The sequence below is a fragment of the Loxodonta africana genome, unplaced genomic scaffold (genome assembly GCF_030014295.1).
Source record: "Loxodonta africana isolate mLoxAfr1 unplaced genomic scaffold, mLoxAfr1.hap2 scaffold_302, whole genome shotgun sequence".
Classification (NCBI taxonomy): Eukaryota; Metazoa; Chordata; class Mammalia; order Proboscidea; family Elephantidae; genus Loxodonta; species Loxodonta africana.
The window spans coordinates 26,134-49,568 of record NW_026975022.1 but is presented as its reverse complement, the minus strand read 5'-3'; positions in this window follow the sequence as shown (position 1 = coordinate 49,568).

Here is a 23,435-nt window from a genome sequence, read left to right as displayed (position 1 = left end):
GTAAGGTACAGGCTCTGTCCTACAGTCTTAGAGGGGCAGGGGTTATTGGTGTAGGCAGAAGTATCTGGCTGCAGTAGGGGGTCAGAGTCTGATCAAGGCATGGGTCTGACAGCTGTGCTCTGAGTGTCTGTAAGGAAAGTGCATCCCTGTTCTGTAGAGCACACGGGTGGGTTCTGCAGAAGGGCGATGGGTACCCAATGCTTTTGGTTGTAAGTTCTGGGCGGTACTACTTATCCTTGGAGCCCTGTCACAGGTGGCTAGGTATTATGGGTGGGACCACCAGTCCTTAGGCCCCTGATGTGGGTAGGTGAAGACCCTGTTTAATAGGCAAAGCAGTGTCAAACATCAAACACCCATCTTTCCACCGTTCAGCTGAAACAGTTGCAGTCTGGCGACAAGGGCCTAGTCTCCCGAAATGGGCCCACACAGGTCCATGCTGGGGTGAAAGGTATTCAAAGCCCATGGACTGTCTGTGCCTGAACGAGAGCTGCTTCTGTCCTGAGCTCCTCAGCTTAATTGAGCTGGCAGATTATCTTTCCCCCAGTTGTGAACTTGTACCTTCTTCAAGGACGGAAGAATGGCTCAGAGTGGTACCAGGGCCTATCTCAGGCCCAGGGAAGTTGACAGCCACTGAAGCCGGCTTGGGGGCTGGGGGCGTGGTAAAATAAACACAAGTAATTAGCTTTTGCCGAGAGTGCCGTTCTTCTCTTGTTCTGGAGGTGTGAGTAGTCTGTGCAACTTGCTGTCTTTCCCTGAGCTAAGCGCCTCTGGAACGCTACTGCCAGCCCCACTGCAGTCGCTCCAGGGAACGGTGCCTGAGGGTTCCTGGCTATTCAGGTCCAGTAACTCCTCTCCGCTTCTGAATAGTCTCTCCTTCCCCCTGCCGCTGACTCCGTTTTCTTACTTTGCCTTTGATGTTCAGGGCTCCTAGCTTGTCATAAATATAATCGCTTCACTTCTTTTTTCGGGTCTTTTTTGTAAGAGGGATCACTGACAGCGTCTCACTACTCTGCCATCTTGGCCTCGCCTCTCTAATATAATCAACAATTTTTTAAAAAAAGAAAGAAAAAAGTGAAACCTGTAGAAACAACGAATAACAGAATGAGATCCACAGAAAAACTAGATATTGGAGCTATCAGACAAAGACACTGAAATCACTCTATTATGTTCAAAGAAATAAAGGCAAGACTTAGAAATTTGGCAAAAAACTAGAATCTAAGAAAAAGATCAACTTAGAAAGTCAACTGAAAACTATAGCTGAAGTTAAAATCTTAATGCATGTATATAACAGCAGATTAAAAATGCTGAAGAGGTTTAGTGAACTGGAAGATACGTTGGAAGAAAATAGAGGCATAGACAAAAGGAAAGATATATATAATATAAAAAGGAATAAGATACAGAGAATACGATGAGAATATCTAGCATAAGATACTTTAAGAAGGAAGAAAAAGAATGAGGCAGAAAAACTGAGACTATGGCTGAGAATTTTCTTCAAATAATTAAAGATATCAAGTCACAGATCCTAGAAGACTTACAAAACCCAAACCAAAAAAAAAAAAGAACAAAGCCACTGCCGTCGAGTCGATTCCGACTCAAAGCGACCCTATAGGACAGAGTAGAACTGCCCCGTAGAGTTTCCAAGGAGCGCCTGGTGGATTCGAACTGCTGACGTTTTGCTTAGCAGCCATAACACTTAACCGCTACGCCACCAGGGTTTCCTTATAAGACCCATGTAGGGTAAATACAAAGAAATTCGTATCTAGGTACATCATAGTAGGACTGCTGAAGCTAAAGACAAAAAACCCCACAAAAAAACAAATAATTTAACACAACTAAAGAATGGAAGAGGTTATCTTTAAAGGACAAACAAAAAAACTGGCTGATGACTTCTGTACAGAAATAGTGAAAACCCTAAGACAATAAGATGGTATATTTAAATTATAGAGAGAAAATATGTGGCAACCCAGAATTTTGTGCTGAGGAAAAACATCCTTCATGAATGAGCAAAGACCTTTTGTCTTCAGAGAAACAAAACCTAGATAAGTTAACATCAGCATGCCCACATTAAAGAAAATTCCAAAGGTATTCTTGAAGCAGAAAGAAAATAAGGTGAAAGGCTTAAGATGCAAGAAGGAATGAAAGTTAATGAAATGGGTAAAAATAGAGGATTACTGACTGCATGACATAATAAGAATAGACTTTATTGGGTTTAAAATACGTAAGAAATTAAAATGTATGATAACTACAGCGGTTTGACTTTTATGGCTTTATGGTCAGGAAACATGCTGTGTAATATTTTGATGTTTTGGATTCTGTTAATGCTTGCTTTGTGGCCTAATACGTGGTCTATTCTCAAGAATGCTCCATGAGTGTTAGAAAAGAAAGTTTACTTGACTACCATTGGGTGGAGTGTTGTGTATAAGTGTATGAGATCAGTTGGCTGATTGTGGTATTTAGACCTTCTGTGTCTTTATTGAGCTTCTTTATGGATATCCTGTCTGTCATCAGAAGTGGTATGTTGAAGTCTTCTACTATTATTGTGGAGCTATTTCTCTTTTCAATGCTGTTTGAGTTTGTTTTATGTATTTTGGAGCCCTGTCATTGGGTATATAAATATTATGATTTTGTCCTCCTGGTATATTGACCCTTTAATAATTATATAGTGTATTTCCTTTTCCTTTGTGGTGTATTTTACTTTAAAGCCTGTTTTATCAGAGATTAATATTGCCACTCTTATTTTTTATTGTTGACTGCTTGATATATATATATATATATATTTTTTTCCATTTTTTGAGATTTAGTTTGTTTATGTCTTTGAGTCTATGGTGTGTCTCTTGCAGTCTGTATACAGACGGATCACGTTTTTTAATCCATTCTGCTACTCTCTCTCTCCTTATTGGTGCAATTAAACCATTTACATTTATCATAATTATTCATAGTTATGAGTTTAGTGCTGTCATTTTCGTCTTTTTTTGTGTATGTCTTGTTGACATTTTCCTGATTCCACTTAATTTTCTTGAGTCGTTGTTCTTTGTGCATTTTCTTTCCATCCTCTTCATTTTTGTTGCCTTTGTATTTACTGCTAATTTATTTTTTTCTGTGCTGAATCGTTTTTCTTTTTAGTCTTTCAGCTTTTTCTTGTTGCTTTTGTATTTGCTGAAAATTTATGTTTTCCTTGTTTTTTTTTATTTTAATGTGTAGGATTGTTAGTTTCCTTTGGGTTACCTTAACATTTACCTGTTTTTCTAAATTTAAACCAATCTTTTATGTCTTTATATCATCTTGACTTTCTCTCCATATGAAGGATCTATGACTACATTATTTAGTCTCTCTTTTTTGTCTTAATGTGGTCATCTTTTAGAGATCGATGTCTCTGTTTCTATATTTTCAGTGTGTTAGCTTTCATTTATTTGTAAGTCCCTACGTGGGTTGGTATCTGGTTGTTCTGTCCCGTGTTCTAGCCTTGGGTTGTTACCTGATATTATTGCTTTTCTAACTGGAGAACTCCCTTTATTATTTCTTGTCATATTGGTTAGGTTTTTAAAAATTCCCTAAACTTGCTTATCTGGAAATGTCCTAATTTCACCATCATATTTGAGAGACAGTTTTGCTGGATATATAATTCTTGGCTCGCAATTTTTTTTTTTTTTCCTTCAGGGCTTCGTATATGTCCTTCTTGCCTGCATGGTTTCTGCTGAGTAGTCCGAGCTTAGTCTTACTGACCCTTCTTTATAGGTGACTTTTTGTTTATCCCTAGCTACTCTTAAAATTCTCTCTTTATATTTGGTTTTGACAAGCAAAATTATAATATGTCCTGGTGACTTTATCTTGGCATCTACCTTGCGTGGGGTTCAGTAAGCATCTTGGGTAGATATCTTCTTATCTTTCACAAGATCAGTGAAGTTTTTAGCCAAGAAGTCTTCAACAATTCTCCCTGTGTTTTCTGTTATCCCTCCACCCCCCGCCCTGATTCTGGTGTTCCAATCACTCTTGATAGAGTCCCGCATAATTCTTAGAGTTTCTTCAATTTAAAAAAATTATTTTATCTGATTTTTCCTCAAATAAGTTGGTGTCAAGTACTTTATCTTCAGTCTCACTAATTCTGACTTCCAGTGCCTCAATTCTGCTCCTCTCATTTTCTATTGAGTTGTCTAATTCTGAAATTTTATTGTTACTCTTTTGGATTTGCTTGCTGTCATTCTATGGATTCTTGCAGCCTGTTACATTTGTCTTTATACTCTTATATAACCTTCTTAAGTTCCTCTATTGTTTTATCTGTGTGTTCCTTGGCTTGTTCTTCGTTTTGCCTGATCTCCTCCTGGATCTTTTGAAGAGCTCAGTGTATTAATCTTTTAAATTCTACCTCCGGTAATTCCTGGAATTTCTCTTCATTTGGAAGATTTCTTGATTTGTTGTTTTGGGAGCTTCCTGAATCCATCATGGTCTGCCTCTTTATGTTATTTGATATTTACACTTGTCTCTGAGCCATCAATGAGTTATTATATTCATTTATTTTATGCTTGCTTACTGAGTCGGAATCTACTTGACGGCACTGGGGTTTTTTTTTTTTTTTTTTTTTTTTGGTGTCCTGTGTCCTAGCATCTTGTTTTATTTTGATATGCCCAAATAGGCTGCTTGGGTGAGCTAGTTTGATTATTGGCACCTTTGAAGCTCTTCCATCCTGTCACCAGGTGATCAGAGCTGTTACTAGGTATGTGAGCCTAGGAGCCATTTTACTTTTCTTGTATGCATTCAGCTCAGGTGTCCAGGTAGTTGGTCACCAAGTGTGCGGTGTAGGCTCTCACCTACAGTCCTACATAGACAGGGTTGATTGGTGTAGGTACAGGTGTCTGGCTACTGTGGGGGGAATGACTGCCCTTGAGTGTCTGGGAGGAAAGCATGTCCCTGTTCCCTAGAGCACATAGGTGGGTGGGTTTTGCAGCCAGACCATGGTCACCCAATGCTGTTGGTTGTAAGGACTGGGATTCACCACTTATTCCTGGACTCCTGAATTGGGTGGCTAGGTGGCGTGGATGGAGCCACCAACCCTCAGGTCACTGATGTGGGTAGGTGAGGACCCTGCTTAATTGGCAGAACATTGTCAAATATCACAAATCTGCCACTCTACTTTAGAGCTGATAGAGTTGAAAATAGGCTTCAGGTATATACCCTGTCGTAGTGTGCTAACGAGGGCCTACGCTGTTGAAATGGGCCTACACAGGTCTATGCAAGGGTGAAAGGCATTCAGAGTCCTTGGACCCCTTATGTCTGTGCCTTCCCAGAGTTTCTGGCTTAGGGAAGCTGGCAGATTATTTTTTGTTGTTTGTTCCTGCTCCAGGGCATGTGATAGTTCCTACCTCTGGCCCAGGGGACCCAGAAATAGCTGAAGCTGGTCTAAGACTAAAAACAGAGAGGGAGGAAGCAGGTAAATGGGAGAGATGTTCTTCCCAAAGGGGATGATTTTTGATTTGTGTGGCATTTTAAATGCATGTACTTATCTTTTGCCAGCTTAGCACTGCTTTTCACTGGTTCTGGAGGCTTGTGTAGACTTTCCACCACTCGGTCTCTTCTGATGTGAAAAACATGTCCTGAGCGTCACTGCTTGCCTCACCGCACGTGCCATCCAATCCAGCCTGCAGGGTGCAGCTTTCTGCCGGGTCAGGTCTGTCAACCTCTCACTGCTTCTGAACCATGTCCCCTGCCCCCTGCCACTAAGTCCAATTCTGTAACTTCACCTTTGATGTTCAGGGCTCCTAGATTGTCATATATAATCGATTTACTTCTCTGGGTCTTTGTTATAAGAGGAGCTACACAAAGCATCTGACTACTCTGCCATCTTGGCCCCACCCCCTACAAGAGACATTTTTCATCACGTTCCTGAATCTGACACTATCAGAGAAACTTATCTCTGAGAAAATGAAATAGGGATGAGGCAGTAGGCAGAACAAACCCGTTGGGTTGGAGTCGATTCTGATGCATAATGACCCTACGGGTCAGAGTAGAACTGCCTCATAGGGTTTTCAAGGAGCGGCTGTTGCATTTGAACTACTGGGCCAGAGTATATTTGGAGCACTGGTGGTGCAGTGGTTAAGAACTCAGCTGAAATCAATTCACCAGTAGTGGGTTTGGTTTTTTGGTTTACACGCCTACATGAGTAAAATTTGTCTTGAATCTCTAAACTTAATTCTAACATTAGAATGAAATTGTAGCACTTCTCCATAAAGGTTTATCTTAAGTCATCAGGATAAAAACCAAACCCACTGCTGTCGAGTCGATTCTGACTCATCCCGCCCATATAGGACAGAGTAGAACTGCCCGATAGAGTTTCCAAGGAGCGCCTGGTGGATTTGAACTGCTGTCCTCTTGGTTAGCAGTCGTAGCACTTACCCACTGTGCCACCAGGGTTTCCTCATCAGGATAAGCCTGTGCTAATTTATTAGGTACCTTCAGGAATTCTTCATCAGTTATATTCACATTAAGAAGGAAAAAAATATCAGAAAGAACTTCATACATCATCACCCTTCATTTCATGGAAGATTCAAGTGTGTCAATGATGGTGGTTATGTGAAATTGATCTCTGGCCCTCAGTACTTCTGGAGCATTTCTGTCATTTACTTGTTTCTTTTAATGCTTCTGCAACAATAAACTGCTTGATAATCAGTATTTGGCAGTATTTGTTTTATTGTGTTTTCAAAATATTCTCTTAAGTAAATATCTTGTTAATAGCTGGTAGAGATCTATGCATGTCTATAAATTTACTTCTGAATCTTGGAGGATTGACTCGTGAGATGAAAATGATGGAATATATTATTATACATAACAAACATAAATATATGGGCTGTGTTTCCATTTTGTTGGCGATGTTTTAAGCTTCTGTTCTGGTATCTCCTTTTTGTGACTGGTCTTCAGCAATATTCTCTATGGCACCTAGAGTCTGAGTGTGTGAGTCCAGGATTGAGCACATTGCTCTAGCATGTGCTTCCCAGTGGGTATTAAAAAGACATTTTAATGCTGATCATTGCCTATGAACAGCTCATCGGTGAATAGAGATGGCAAAAAATTTGTAAAATATCTGAATAGAAGAAAAAAATCTTTTTTTTTGACAAAAATCCATTGTGATACATCCTACAAAATTAAGTGAATATGCAGCACCTTGGTATGAAAATGGCATATTCATTACATTCCAGAATTTTCTGTTGCACGCCTTTATAATGCAGTGACATTTCCCAGCATTGTCATAGGATTGGTCTCTGCAGTTCAAAAAATCAATTTTGCAAACTTCACCTAATTAGTGAAACACTTGGTTTGCAATGTCTTTGAGGGCTAATGCGATGTGTTCTCCTGAGTCGCTTGGTTCATGTTATGCCTTCTTTCCCTCAAGTTTCTTCAGTTTGTAATGGAAATGTCTAGCTTGTGCCTTTTATGCCATTGTACCTTTGGAAGCAGTTAACTTGTGTCCTCGATTTCACAGATGAAGAGGGATTTTTGAATTTTGGACTTGGACTTGATTTAAGACTTTTTCTATGCTATGATGGGATGAGGAAACCCTGGTGGCATAGTGGTTAAGTGCTACGGCTGCTAACCGAAAGGTTGGCAGTTCGAATCTGCCAGGTGCTCCTTGGAAGCTCTATGGGGAAGTTCTACTCAGTCCTATAGGGTCGCTATGAGTCAGAATCGACTGCATGGCAGTGGGTTTGGTTTTGGTTTGTGATGGGATGAATATGTTTTCCATTTGCAAGAATGTGATTTTGGGGGGGCCAAAGGGTAGAATGTCATGGATTGAATTATGTCCCCCCAAAATGTGTGTATCAACTTGGATAGGCCATGTGAGGTTGTCCTCCATTTTGTGATGTTAATTTTATGTTGAGAGGATTAGGGTGGGATTTTAACACCTCCCTGATCCGAGATACAGGGAGTTTCCCTAGGGTGTGGCCTGCACCACCTTTTATCTCTCAGGAGATGAAAGGAAAGAGAGTTGGGGACCTCATACTACCAAGAGCAGAGCATGTCCTTTGGACCCGGGGTCCCTGCTCCTGAGAAGCTCCTTGACCATGGGAAGATGGAGGACAAGGACCTTCTTCCAGAATCAACAGAGAGAGAAAGCCTTCCCCTGGAGCTGACGTCCTGAATTTGGACTTGTAACCTACTAGACTGTGAGAAAATAAATTTCTCTTTTTTAAAACCATCCACTTATGGTATCTGTTGTGGCAGCACTAGATGACTAAGGCAGCGATGATTTTAGCTTCTGTTTTGGAGTTTCCTTTTTGTATCTGGTCTTCAGCAATATTCTGTGTGGCGCCTAGAATTGTACTTGTTGCTATAGCATGTGCTTCCCAATGTGTATTAGACATTTTAATGCTCAATCATTGCTTGAATGTGTTTTAAGAACAGCTCATCAGTGAGTAGAGGTGGCAAAAAATTTGTAAAGTAACTGAATATTCGAAAAAACATCAATTGGTTTTGGACAAAAAAAATCTATTGTGATACATCCTACAAAATTAAGTGAATGTGCAGCACCTTGGTATGAAAATGGCATATTAATTTCATTCCAGAATTTTCTGTTGTATGCCTGTATAATGCAGTGACGTAATGGCAGCATTGTCATAGGATTGGTCTCTGCACTTAGAAAAATCAATTTTGCAAACTTCACATAATTAGTGAAACACTTGCTTTGCAATGTCTTTACCAGTATGATTTTTTAGATTTTTTAAGCTAGTAAATGTGATAAATCACCACACAGGTTTTCTATCTGTTGGAGATACGGATCTTTAAACAATCCTTAGCTGGCCTGTATGAGAAGGCTCAGAAGTGGAATCCACAGACAAAATGAAATATCGAGCTATACTTATTTCACTGAAAATAGTTGATAGAATTTCATCACTTATCAAAATTATAAATTTTTTACACATTATTTTAGAATTATAGGATGGATTGCCCTTTCCTGTGTTACCGTGTTTTGAGATGTGACTTGCTAAAAATAGATCAAATGAGCAACAAGTTGAAGTCAACTTTAAAATTTTCCATTTCGTGGGGACCCAAAGACTTCATTTATTTTTCACGAAGATAGTCCACATTCAGTGATTGTTATGACAACAATGACACATTACAAAATGGCCTTTCAATACTGATGTTTATTAATTTGTGATTTCGCTTCATAAATTAAGCCAGAACAGTGTGTTTGGTTTAAATATGATAACATAATCTCTGTGAATTGAACTATTTTCATGTTTACCGATCCTATTCAATTTGCACCAATTGCTAAATTCATCTGTAACAATTCAAGAATTAAATGCGGATGACGGGTTTGTTTGGTTAGTAGGTTTGCAAACAAAACAATACACAGAGCTGACTGATGGAGATTGCAGTAGCCACTCCCTCTTATAATTTTCATCATTAACTTTGCACTCTAGAAAAAATTCTGGCTACAGAACTTTGTTTACCGTCCAGGAATTTTCAACACAAATTTACAAGTGGACAACTGTGATGTTGACAATCACTTGGGCCTCTTTTGATCCAGTAAGTTACTTCGTTGGAAGAAAATTATTCCACAAGGCAGGATCTGCATTTCTGTTATTTATGGGGTCTGCAGATGTGACAATTTAATATTCTTAGTTGGCACTACTAGATCATTACTAATTTTTTTTTTTACTGCAGCAATAAATGGATGCAGAATTTGGAACAAATTCTCTTATATTTGTATTGCCATCCTTAATTTCAGCACTAGTGGTACTAGTAGGATGATTCCCACCCATTAAGCACGTACCTTTAGTGGAAGAAGTCTCTTCTGATTTATTACATTCTAAAAAGGAATTTTGGAATTGTCTTTAGGCATTCACAAATCATTTTATCTTCTGCAGGCTTCCATTTTTGCACTCCACTTAGTTATTGCCATTTCATTTTGCCTGGATATAAAATTATGTCACTTTCTAAGTTTAATTCTACCATAACAATAAATTTGAATAATAGAAAATAAATTTATAAAACAGGTAGTTTATAAAATAAAATTTACTTTAGAATTTAGACATGAACACAAAAAATTTATATTTGAAAATTAAATAACTCGTTGCTGTGGATTAAATTTTAACTAACAGTGACCCTATTGGACAGAATAGAACTGCACAGCAGGGCTTCTAAGGAGAGGCTGGTTGAAACCTTTTAGTTTCAGCCAAGCTCTTAACCACTCTTCCACCAGGGCTACATTTGAAAATTAGGAAGTAAAAACGTTAATTTGGACCATGAGATTTTGTTCTTCAGGTCTTAGATAGTCCAAAGAAATAGTACATGATATCCTTCTCCATGGACTAATTCCTCCTGAAAACAGGTCCAAAGTATGTAGGATGTAGTCTAGCCATCTTTGCTTCTAGGCTAGGGTACATTCTGGTTATACTTCTTTCAAGATAGATTTTTTTGTTCTTTTGGCAGTTCATGGTATATTCAGAATTCTTCACCAACACGACAATTAAAAGGCATCAATTCTTCTTCGGTCTTCCTTATTCATCAGCCAGCTTTCCCACACATACGAGGCCACTGAAAACACTGTGGCTTGGATCAGTTGCATCTTCGTTTTCAAGGTGATGTCTTTGCTTTTCAACACCTTAGAGGTCTTTTGCCGCCGATTTGCCTAATGCAGTGCATCTTTTGATTTCTTAACTGCTGTTTCCATGGCTGTTGATTGTGGATCCAAATAAAATGAAATCCTTGACAACTTCAATCTTTTCTTCGTTGATCATGATGTTGCTCATTGGCCCAGTTGTGAGGATTTTTGTTTTCTTCATGTTGAGGTACAATCTATACTGAAGGCCGCGGTCTTTGATCTTCATCAGAAAGTGCTTCAAGCCCTCTTATCTTTTAGCAAGCAGGGTTGTGTCATCTGCAAAATGCGGGTTGTTAATGAGTCTTCCTCCAATCCTGATGTCGTGTTCTTCGTATAGTCTAGCTTCTCAGATTATTTGCAGATTAAATAAGTATCGTGAAAGGATACAACCCTGACACACACCTTTCCTGACTTTAAACCACGCAGTATCACTTTTTTCTGTTTGAACGTCTACCTCTTGATCAGGTTCCTCATCAGCACAATTAAGTGTTCTGGAATTCCCACTCTTCGCAATGTTATCCATAATTTGTTATGATCCAAGCAGTCAAATGCCTTTGCATAGTCAATAAAACAGGTAAACATCTTTCTGGTATTCTCTGCTTTCAGCCAGAATCGATATGACATCAGCTGTGATATCCCTCCTTCATGTCCTCTTCTGAATCCTGCTTAAATTTCTGGCAGTTCCCTGTCAATGTACTGCTACAGCTGCTTTTGAATGATTTTTAGCAGAATATTACTTGCATGTGATATTAATGAAATTGTTTGATAATTTCCACATTTGGTTGGATCACCTTTCATAGGAATAGGCGTAAATATGGATCCTTGCCAGTTCATAGGCCAGGTAGCTGTATTCCAGATTTGGGATTAGACAAGTGTGCGATTCCAGTGCTGCATCCATTTGGTGAAACATCTCAGTTGGTATTCCATCAATTCTTGGAGGCTTTTTTTTCTCACCAATTCCTTCAGTGCAGCATGGACTTCTTCCTTCAGTACCATCGGTTTCTGATCATACGGTACTTCCTGAAATGGTTGAAGGTCGACCAATTCTTTTTGGTATCGTGACTGTGGGTATTACTTTCATCTTCTTTTGATGCTTCCTCCGTCATTTAATATTATACCCGTAGAATCCTTCATTATTGCAACTCAAGGGTTGAATTTTTTCTTCAGTTCTTTCAGCTTGAGAAATGCTGAGTGTGTTCTTCCGTTTTGGTTATCCATCTCCAGATCTTTACACATGTCATTATAATACTTTTTCTTCTCAAGCCACCCTTTGAAATCTTCTGTTCAGCTCTATTACTTCATCATTTCTTCCTTTCACTTTAGCTACCGGACATTCAAGAGCAAGGTTCAGAGTCTCTTCTGACATCCGTTTTGGTCTTTTCTTTCTTTCCTGTCTTTTAAAGGACCTCTTGCTTTCTTCATGTGTGATGTCCTTGATGTCATTCCACAACTCACCTGGTCTTCAGTCGTTAGTGTTTAACATGTAAAATGTATTCTCGAGGTGGTCTCTAAATACAGGTGAGATGTACTCAAGGTCGTACTTTGGCCCTTTTTGACTTATTCTAATCTTCTCCAGTTTCAACTTGAACTCCCATATGAGCAATTGACAGTCTGTTTCACAATCGATCCCTGGCCTTGTTCTGACTGATGATATGAGTTTTCCCATCTTCTCTTTCCACAGGTGTAGTCAGTTTGATTCCTGTGTGTTCCATCATGTGTATAGCTGCCGTTTATGTTGGTGAAAAAAAATGTTTGCAGTGGATGAGTTACTGGTCTTGCAAACTTCTTTCATGAGATTTCTGGCATCATTTCTATCAGCAATGCTGTGTTTTCCAACTACTTTTCCTCGTTTCCAACTTTAACATTCTAATGACCAGTAATTATCAATGCATCTTGATTGCATGTTTGATCAATTTCAGGCTGCAGAAGTTGTTTAAAATCTTCAATTTCTTTGTCTTTGGCATTAGTGGTTGGTGCATAAATTTGAATAGTCATGTAAACTGGTCTTCCTTGTAAGTGTATGGGTAATAGCCTATCAGTGACAACATTGTATTTCAGGCGAGATCTTGAAGTGTTCTCTTTGATGATTAATGTAACGTCATTCTTTTGACTCTGGTGGAATATCCACGTTTGTAAGACTGCTCACAGACTGTTTCACCAGAGAGTTTTCTGGTACTGCAATATCTACCACTAATGTCTGTGATCCCTGTGAATTGGCAAAATAAGAATAGTGCTATAGATTTCTTCCAAATACAGAAAACATAATTATGAAAATGTTCTTAGTGTTGATTATGTTCTTTACCAATCTGTTCGTATGGGATTTTTGATACTTCACTTGAAAAATGAGTCCAAGGTACTGTGATGTGATTGTTTACTTTGTGTGGCCTTTCTAGCCATGGTCTTATAACATTCACCCTGGTGCTTGGGCAGGACTGTGTGATAGGGTAATTGTGGCTCACCAAGGGGATTGTTTAGTTTTCCCTTCAAAGAGATCCAGTTCCAGAGCAAAGAGGAGGATTCAACTCCCATCAAGGAAGAACAGCCAGGAGCTGAGCATATATTATGGACCTGAGATCCCTACACTGAGAAGCTCCTAGAAGCAGGAGAGTGAGATAGAGAGAGGAAGCTGTAACCCTGAAGACGGTAAGATGCCATGGCAGGAGAGACCAAGCAACAGGGACCCGGCTATAGGAGATGATGGCCCAGGGAGAAGGAAAGCTGAGTGCCTTTGGAGAGAGGCCCAAGGCCAGGCAGAGGCACGCCTATGAGCACAGGAGGGAAGAGGCTGTCCTGATAGAATAACTGTATTCTGAGTGTCTTTGAGCCTAAGTTATACTTGTTACTTCCCTAATAAACCCCATAATCATGAATATGGACTATGAGCTCTGTGTGGCCATTGCAATGAATTACTGAGCCCAGCAGAGAAGTAGGGAGTGCTGTGTGAGGGACAGTTGGTGTCAGAGTTAGTGAAGATGGTGGAGAAAGGGTAGTTTTTTCACCAATGCCTTCAATGCAGCTTCGATTTCTTCCTTTTATACCATCAGTTCTTGATCTTATGCTACCTCTTGAAATGGTTGAAAAATATCCAGTTCTACTGCAGTAGCTATATTAATATCAGACAAATTATACTTCAGGAAAAGGAGTATAAATTAGGAATAAGTAGGGACATAACATAATAAAGGTTCAATTCTCCAAAAAGATACAACAATCGTAAATGTGTATGTATTTAACAACAGGGCTCCAAAATACAGAAATTAATAAATCTGAAAGGGGAAATGGACAAATAAGCATTTGCAATTGATATCAGTACTTTTCAATCAATAATTACTAGAGCCCTGCTAGTTGAAGTCCAAAGCATCTGTATGAACCACTCATGGATGTCTGTGTGTGTGTGTATGTGTGTATGTATGTATATAGTATAAAGACAAGTAATACAGAAATAAACATAGATATATGTTGTAGTCCTTGGGAGGTGCAAACGGTTAATGCATTCAGCTGCTAACCAAAATGCTGGAGGTTTGAGTCCACCCAGAGTCACTTCGGAAGAAAGGCTTGGCGGTCTACTTTTGAAAAATTAGCCATTGAACTGACACACTTGTGTGTCAGTACTACTCTGACACATATGGGGGGAGGGGTCACCATGAGTCAGATCAGCTTGATAGCAATTGAATGATTTTTTTATTCATTCTGCCAATGTTTGTCTTTTAATTGGTATCTTAGGCTGGGTTCTCTAGAGAAGCAAAACCAGTGAGGTGTATAGATAGATAGCTAGATAGATGGATAGATGGATGGATAGATGGATGGATGGATGGATGGATGGATGGATGGATGGATGGATGGATGGATAGATAGGGAGAGGGAGAGAGAGATAGATTTATATCAAGGAAATGGCTCATGAGGCTGTAGAGGCTGGTAAGTCTCAAGTCCATGGGTCAGGCTTGTGGCTTCTCCTGACTCACATAGATGCAGGGACTGCAGAACTCAAGATCTGCAGGTCATACAACAGGTCTGTGCCTCACAGGCTGCAAAGAGTGACAAATCTCAACATCGGCAGGTAAGCTGGCAGGCCGTGGCTCACCGACTGCAGAGGCTGGTGAATCCCAAAGTTGGAAGGTAAGCTGAAGGTTCAAGTCCCAAAAACTTGAGATCAGATGAAGAGGAGCCAGCTGCAGGATTCAGAGTGAACAAAAGCTCAAGAGCCTTGCCAGAAAGGCCACTTATATTGGATGCAGTCCACACCCCCGAGGAAACTCCCTTACATCTGATTGGCTACTCACAGCAGATCCCATCATGGAGGTACGGAAATGATTGCATCATTATACGACTGCTAAACTGCATCATAACTGCCAAAGCACTGAGAATCATGGTCCAACAAAGTTGACACACAACTTTAATGATCCCAATTGTGAATTTAATCTATTTATATTTAAAGCGATTAATGATAAGGAAGGACTTATATCTTCTACTTTGTAGTAGGTCATATATGTATTTTGTTGCTCATTTTCTTCACTACTGTCCACTTTTGTGTTTGACTGATTTTTTTCACGTGTACAATTTTGATCCTCTCCTTATTTCCTTTCCTTATATTTTTTAACTTCTTAGTGGTGACCATGAGGATTACAATTAATATCTTATATTTATAACAATCTTCTTTTAATTAATACAAATTTAGCTTCAACAGTATACAACATTCTGCTTTTATTCAGCTCAGTTACCTCCCCTACTTACGTTGCTGTTACAAAAATTGCATCTTTATACATTGTGTGTCCATTAAGAGAGATGTGTAAGTATTTTTATGCATTTGTGCTTTAAATCATATATGAAAAAAAGAGGCGTGATATAAAAATATTACTGACTTTGTTTTATCTAAGTAGTTACCTTTACGGAGTCTTTGTTTCTTTTTATGGCTTCAAGTTACTGTCTAGTGTCCTTCTGTGCCAGCCAGGATGATTCCCTGTAGCATTTCTCATAAGGCAGTTCTGCTGCTAACACACTCCCTCAGGTTTTGTGTATCTGGGCATGTCTTAATTTCGCCTTCATTTTTAGAAAGATAGTTTTGCTAGATATTGACATCTTGGTTCATACTTTTGTTTCTGTATTTTTTTTCCAGTATCTTAAATACATCATCCCACTATTTTTTCATCTCAATGGTTTCTGATGAAAAATCACCAGTTAAACTTGTTGAGACTCTCTTCTTGTACATAGGGGTCACTTATCTGTTGCCGCTTTCAAGTTTCTGTCTTCGTCTTTTGACATTTTGATTATATCTCTCTGTGGATATCTATGTATTTATTGTCCTTTGAGTTTATTGAGCTTCTTGGATATCTAGACGACATTTGGGAAACTTCCAGTCATTAGGTTTTCAAATATTCTTCCTGTCCTTTCATCTTTCTTTCCTTTCTGGGACTCCTTAATGAGTATATTGGTATGCTTGATGTTGTCCCGCAGGTCCCTTAGGCTCTGTTCATTTTCTTCATTCTTTTTCCTTTATGCTCCTGAGTTAGAACAATTTCAGTTGTGCTTTTTCAAGTTTACATTTTCCTGCTTTCTTGCTCAAATCTGCTGTTGAGCTCCTCTAATGAAATTTTTATTTCAGCTCTTCTACTTTTCAGCTCTATAATTTCTATTTGGTTCTTTTGATAATATTTCTTTATTAATATTTTCTACTAGTTCATACATTCTTCTCTTGGTTTCCTTTTTTTTTTTTGTCTGTGGTTTCTTTAGCTCTTTCAGGAAACTTAAGACAATTGTTTTAAAATCTTTGTCTAGTAATCCCAATATCTGTGTTTCCTTAGGGATGCTTTCTGTTCATTTCTCTTCTTTCTTTCTTCTTAACAAATGAACCATCCTTTTCTTTTTCTTTTTATGACTTAAAATAGTGTGTTGCAAACTGCATATCTTAAATATTATAATGTAACTCTGGAAATCAGATTCCCTCCAGGCATTAGGGTTTGCTTTTTTTTTTTTAATTGTTGAGGGCCAGTTATCCATTTGCTTAGTGATGTTTCCAAACTATTTCTGCAAAGATTGTATGTCTTCTCATGTGTGGACACTGAAGTTCTGTTCTGTTATCTCAGCAGTCAGTTCTTGACCTGACAGTGCTTTCTTTAAATGCTTGTAGCCAAAAGGGAAAACTAACATTATCCCAGTCTTTGCAGATTGGCTCTGAACTGGGGCGTTCTTTCAATGCTAAGCAAGAGCGCCTAAAACTCTGCCTTAGCCTTCACTTCCTGCCCCCATGGAGCCCAAAGATCAGCCAGAGGTGCAAGCCTAAAGCTTTGTCAGGATTTTTATGAGCATGTCTTCATCCTTAGGCAAGAACATTGCACTCCAGATTCCTCAGTATATGTGGTAGCCCTTCAAAGCCCTTAAACCACCAACCATTGTCCTCTCAGCCTCCTTTTTTCCAAGCTTTTGGATGTCTCTGCTGTTTTCTCTGTCCTTCATCCTTTGACCCTGGAGTTAGGACCAATTCTTTGAGCTTCGTACTCCTCAGTTTCCATCACATCATACATTTTTTCTTGTGTGCTGTTGAGTCAATTCTGACTCATAGTGACTATAGGATGGAGTAGAACTTCTCCAAAGGGTTTCTAAGGCTGTAATCTTTATGGAAGGAAACGGTCATATCTTTCTCCTGTGGAGTAGTTGGTGGATCAAATCAAAAGGTTTAACAGCTGAGTGCTTAACCACTGCACTACTGGGGCTCCTTTTGACATCATGCTTCGTAATAGATTTTTAACACACCCCTCAGAAACATAGAAGTCCATAAATTATCAAGGATACAGAAGATTTAACATGTATAAAAATACCAAATTGATATATGTGTATGTGTGTGTATTATCTAACCACTAAAGAATATACATTCATCTCATGCACATACATAGTGTTTATAAAAATTGACTATATACTGTGTTATAAAGCAAGTTTCAACAAATTTCAGGACTAGGGGAAGCCTAAGGCCATGGATGGTAAAGCCTAGGGTCTGGACCTGGGAAATGGTTCTACCACGCGTGATCGCAGCGCTTATGCTGGAAAGGAGGGCAGGAAGCGTATCGTAACGTGCGTCCGGGCGATGACCCAGAAGGGCGGGAGTTGTGGTCACCCATGGACTCTGGGTCCGCATATGGAGGCCCCCAGGGTGCAATTCCAGGAGCACAAGGCAAAGCCACAGAGGCCACAGTGCACCTCGCCAATACTCCCCAGGGGCACTGCCCCAAATTTGGGGAGCAGTCCTTCCTCTGGGCTAGGGACTTTGTTTCCTCCGTTGTCATCACTGACTGTGAGCAGACTCTAGTCTGTGCAGACTAATGAGGAGTTATCAAAATGAGCTCCAAACTCCAGATTTGTTTAGGATCATAAATTAACACAAAGAAATACGACTTTAGCAATAAGTGCCTGGTTCAAGCCCAAGTTGCCTGAAAGCAAGGAATTTCAGTCTTTCAGCTCCTCTGCTAATCTAGTGACTAGGAACAGGATCTCACTGGAACTCAAAGGTGTGGGGCACTGGAAATACTTCTGGGTCTGTCTGCTCAGGGCTGATTGCCTGGTTCCCAGTTTTATTATACAGCTTAAATATAGACCAGAAGAGGAGTTTGGGGCTTGAGACCTATTTCTTGAGGAAGGAAGAGGTAAAATAATTCAACGTTTACTGTGTCCTTCTCCATCCCCGGAAATCCTCACGAGGACCCTCTCAGGTAAGGACTGACGGGGAGTGGATTGGTTTACTGCTCGACTTTGTCCTTGAGTCACTTTGTTTATGTCCTGCATGTAAACTATTGTGCACTGATGGAAGCATTCTAATTCTTATGCAGAATGACTAGACCCCGTGCAGAATGACTATATTGTGCCTCCCTCAGGCACCCCTGTCTGCACAGCACCCCCCGCCCCCAGCTGCCCAACCGCCTCTCTCCTGGCATTCTGCTTGTAGAAGTTTGTTCTTTTGATGCAGAGATGCAGCACACACAGAATCCCAGCTGGATTACAGACTTGAACCTGAAGACCTTATGCAGAATGACTATTTATGAACCACTAAGTTTTTTTTTAAGCTTAGTACTAAATCAGGTACTTCCCCCTCAGAGAAGGCCCTGGAGGAGGTTGATACATGCATTCCCCAGTGCTCCTGCTGCTCTGGAAGTGCCTGAAATGCCTCTCTGCAGAAGGCCTTTGGAGCAGGCTCATGGCCCACATAGGAATTCAGGCCTATTTTTTTTGTTGTTAGAACACCTCATTTAGCTTTGAAAACATTACTATCCAGTTTATTCACCATATTGAGTACAGACATCTCAGGTATTTTCAAAATTAACCCCATTCTCTAATACTAATTTGCCACCAAGAGTGTATTCCAAAGTGTTCCGAACAGGCTAGAAAATCTTTCCAAAGAGGAGACTCCTGCGCCGTGTTGTGCAGTGATTGCAGGGATGGCATAATGTGTTTACCCAGATACCTACCCCTTTTTTTTTGTTGTTGTGCTTTACTTGAAACTTTACAGAGCAAGTTAGTTTCTCGTTCAACCATTTATACACAATTGTTTTGTGACATTGGTTGCAATCCTCATGATGTGTCAACACTCTCCTATGCTCCAGTTCCCCATTTCCATCCGCCATGATTCCTGTTCCATCCTGCCCTCTTTTCTGTGCTTTTGGGCAGGTTTTGCACTTTTGGTCTCATACACATGATTGAACTAAGAAACACTTACCTCATGTGTGTTATTGTTTGTTTTACAGACCTGTCTAATCTTTGGCTGAAGGGTGAACTTAAGAAGGTACTTTCGACTTTGTTCCTTTCCGTAATTCCTGAAATTCCAAGTCTACCACCTGAAGAACTTCTTTAGCGTTTCATTTACAAGTCTGGTGGCAATGAATTCTCTTAACTTTCCTTCACCTGAGAATGTCAGTATTTTTCCTTTACTCATGAAAGAAATAACAGGATATAGAAAGCTGGGTTAATGTTTCTTTTCTTTCAGTGTTGAAAAAATGTTTTCACAGCCTTTTGGCCTCCATGGCTTCTGATGATGAATACAGAGTCATTCCAATTGTTTTTCCTGTATGAAATGAGTTGGTCCTTGTTATTCCACAGTTGGCAGTGAGGCATTTGGGTGTAAAATTATGTGAGTTTAACTTGTTGGAGTTTGCATAGCTTCTTGAATCTGTAAGTTTATGTCTTTCAACAAATTGGGAGTGTTGAGCCAGTATTTCTTCAAATACTTTTTTCTACACCACATATTTTCTCTACACCTTATGGAATTCCAATAAATAAACGTTAGATATTTTTGGATTTTTTTGAGGCTCTGTTCATTTTTTTTTCAATATTCTCTGTTTTCAGATTGGATATTTTCAATTAAACTATTTTCATCTCATTGATCCTTTTGTCTGTCAACAGCATTCCGCTGTAGAGCTGATCAAGTGAATTTTTTATCTCTATTTTTCTATTTTTCCTGTCTAAAATTTTCATTTGTGAATGGTTTCTATGTATTTTTCTATTTTTCTAAGTTGTGCCTGTTACTTCTTTGAGCGTGGTTAAAGTAGCTTTTTAAAGTTTTTGTCTATGATTCCAAGACTGTGTCTTACTTCAATCTTACAGAAAATGTCGATGTTGTTTGTTTTAGGAATCACTTGACCCAGTTATGTTCAGGCTGCAGGTTCTTTCCCAACTTCTGTATGCTGTGGCTCAGATGTCAGTTCAGATTTTGAAGACTTTGCAGTGATATTTGGATGTATGTAATCTATGGGAGTGTCACTCAGTCTGGGACCTTGTTGGTGTTCTAACCCATAATGCAGTTCTCAAAGGATTGATCTACTTCTTAGGGTCAGAGCAAAGCATATGCAACTGTGGGAGTGGGGGAGGGTATGAAAAACAACTTTTTGGTATCCTCTCTTGAGCCACCTGGTCTCTGTCTCTCTGAGGCTCTCTGATGTCTGAGCAGCTACCTTCCTGGTCCACTGGCAAGAATGTTGGGGCTTTAATCTCTTCCTTCTGCCGTGCAATTAAGTGACTGGGTCTGCCTATGAGGCCAAATAACGGTAAGATGGAGAAAACGTAACAGAGATTCCTCTATATTATTTGGTCCTTATATACTCTGGTCAGAGAGAAGGCACACTGTTTCTGGTGATACTTTGAAACAGGTATGGAGAAAAAGGCATTAACAGGTTGATAGCTGCATACTAGGTGTTACGGATTAAATTCTGTCTTCCCAAAATGTATATATCACCTTGACTAGGCCATGCTTCCCAGTATTGTGCGATTATCCACCATTTTGTCGGCTGATGTGATTTTCCAATGTATTGTAAATCCTACCTCTATGATGTTAATGAGCGAAGATTTGAAGCAGTTATGTTAAGGAGGCAGGGCTCAATCTACAACATTAAGTTGTGTTTTAAGTCAATCTCTTTTGAGATATAAAAGAGAAAAGAGCAGAGAGACAGGGGGACCTCAGTACCACCAAGAAAGAAGTGTCAGGAGCAGTGCATCCTATGGACCTAGGATCCCTGTGCTGAGAACCTTCTTGTCCAGGGGAAGATTGGTGACAAAGACCTTCCCCTAGGAGTGACAGAGAGAAAAAGCCTTCCCCTGGAGTTGGCACCCTGAATTTGGACTTATAGCCTACTAGACTGTGAGGGAATAATTTTCTTTGTTAAAGTCATCCATTTGTGGTATTTCTGTTACAGGAGCACTAGATATCTAAGACACTAGGTACCAGGAGATGTACATTTCCCAACTCTTTCACTCCCAGGGACACTATGACTAAGTAGCCAATGCTATAAATCCATGTGAGCAGACTATTCTGATTACTGCTTTGACTCTACTGTCTGTTATGGTAACCACACCCACCTTGTCTTTGTTGATTGAGTGCCACCACTTGGCTGCTACCACCATGGGGACCAGTCAGCTGCATTGTAGTTAGGTGTCTTAATTCAGTTAGGGCAGTTCTCACTGTGGACTCTTACTTACATAAAATAACAACCACAGAAGTCTTCAGTAATGCTGGGGCTTGCTTCACAAATTTGGACCTCACCGCTATGGTAAAAAGAGAGCCCTCTGGGCACTCCGTGTGTGGGTCTGTGGGTCCAGCCTAATAAATCCATTCAAACATGCCAATTTCCCTCAGCCTTTGGATACCTTCTCCTACATTACACAGTGGCAGATCTGCCATTTCCACTTGATTTATTGTAGACCACCACTTAATACGTGCTTCAGTAAACCAGCCAAATAAACTATGAGATCCTTTTCTAACCTCTCAAGCTGAAACACTGAGTGAAGAATCTGTGCTTCTTGGGCCTATATCAATAAACTCAGAGTACTCCACCTTTATGTTGCTTGCACCATTATCCCACACCCAGAATAGCCATTCCCACACATATTCACCAGGTTTCTGTATGTATGTATTAGAAAAATCAAGCAGTTCTTTTGGAGTTTAGCATACCGTCTCCTGGGTCACACTTCATAGTTCACCTTTTGGGGCTTGTTGGGACTGAAGTCTAGGTATAGGTCTAGAAGCAAAAATGGGCAGTGGCAGTGGGATGTTCAGCCGTGTCTTATAAGGCATCTGCCTACGGTGATGCCCCAGGCAATGTCCCAGATCCCACCCCAGGAGATAACTCAAACAAGACACTTCAGGCACAGCTGGGGTAATCTCATCAGATGGAGGTGGAAGGGATAATTGTTTTACTGGGAAGGGTGCCTTAGCAGGCAAAGTTAGAGAATCTCTTCAGATGGGAGTAAGTGGTCTGGTTCTGTTAGGAAGAGCGATTCAACGGAAATTGGAGGTTCATTGTCCCCCGCTTCCTGACTGTCTGCCCATATGTCCTCATCCCAAGTTTCAGGATCCCATTTCTTCCCAATCAGTGCCCTCACTTTAACTTCGGACACCATTTGAGGCTGGATATTCAACTGGCGCTTTAATTCAGTCACTCTTAAGATAAGAATCTGAGTTTATTTTTGGCAGCATTAGCCTTGTTACTATAAGAAATATGGTTTTCTTTCTGGGCACAAGTGGCAGCTTTCAGATCTTGTATGTGGTGCTTGAGCTTTGAGTCCATTTCTTTCATTCACCAGTGTGGCTAGCAAAAGCAGGACCAACCAAGCAGCTTCCTTATTATTCTTATTCTGACAAAATTATAGAAAAGTATCAAATATATAATCAGGCAGAGCCTTGTCTCTCACAAGTATTTGATCCAGTGGTAGTAGTATTTTGTGTATTTCTATTGTCACCTCACACCATGGATTAGCAATAGCCTGTTTACTTCTGGAGACAGTCATCAGTGCCTTTAAGACTAGCCAGACTTGAGAATCAATTCAGAAAACTCATCCTTAAGATTTGGTTCCTCTAGAACCAGTGTAGGTACCAAATGTCTTAGCCTGGGATCTGTAGAGGTGCAAAACTAGTGAAGAGAACATGTATATATATACACATATATATGAGTGTGTGTATATGTGTGTGTGTTTGTGTATATATATATATGGAAACCCTAGTTGCATAATGGTTAATAGGTATAGCTGCTAACAAAAGGTTAGCAGTTCGAATCCACCAGGCACTCCTTGGGAACTCTGTGGGGCAGTTCTACTCTGTCCTGTAGGGTCACTATGAGTTGGAACCGACTCGATGGCAATGGGTATACACACAGACACACACACACACATATATATGCATACGTGCATATGTTAGTTGTTGTTGCTGTTAGATGCCATCGATCCTGTGTAAAACAGAATGAAACACTGCCTGATCCTGAACCATCCTCACAATCATTGCTATGTTTGAGCCCATTCTTGCAGCCAGTGTGTCAGTTCATGTTGTTGAGCGCCTTCCTCTTTTTTTCTGACCCTCAGCTTTTCCAAGCATGATGAG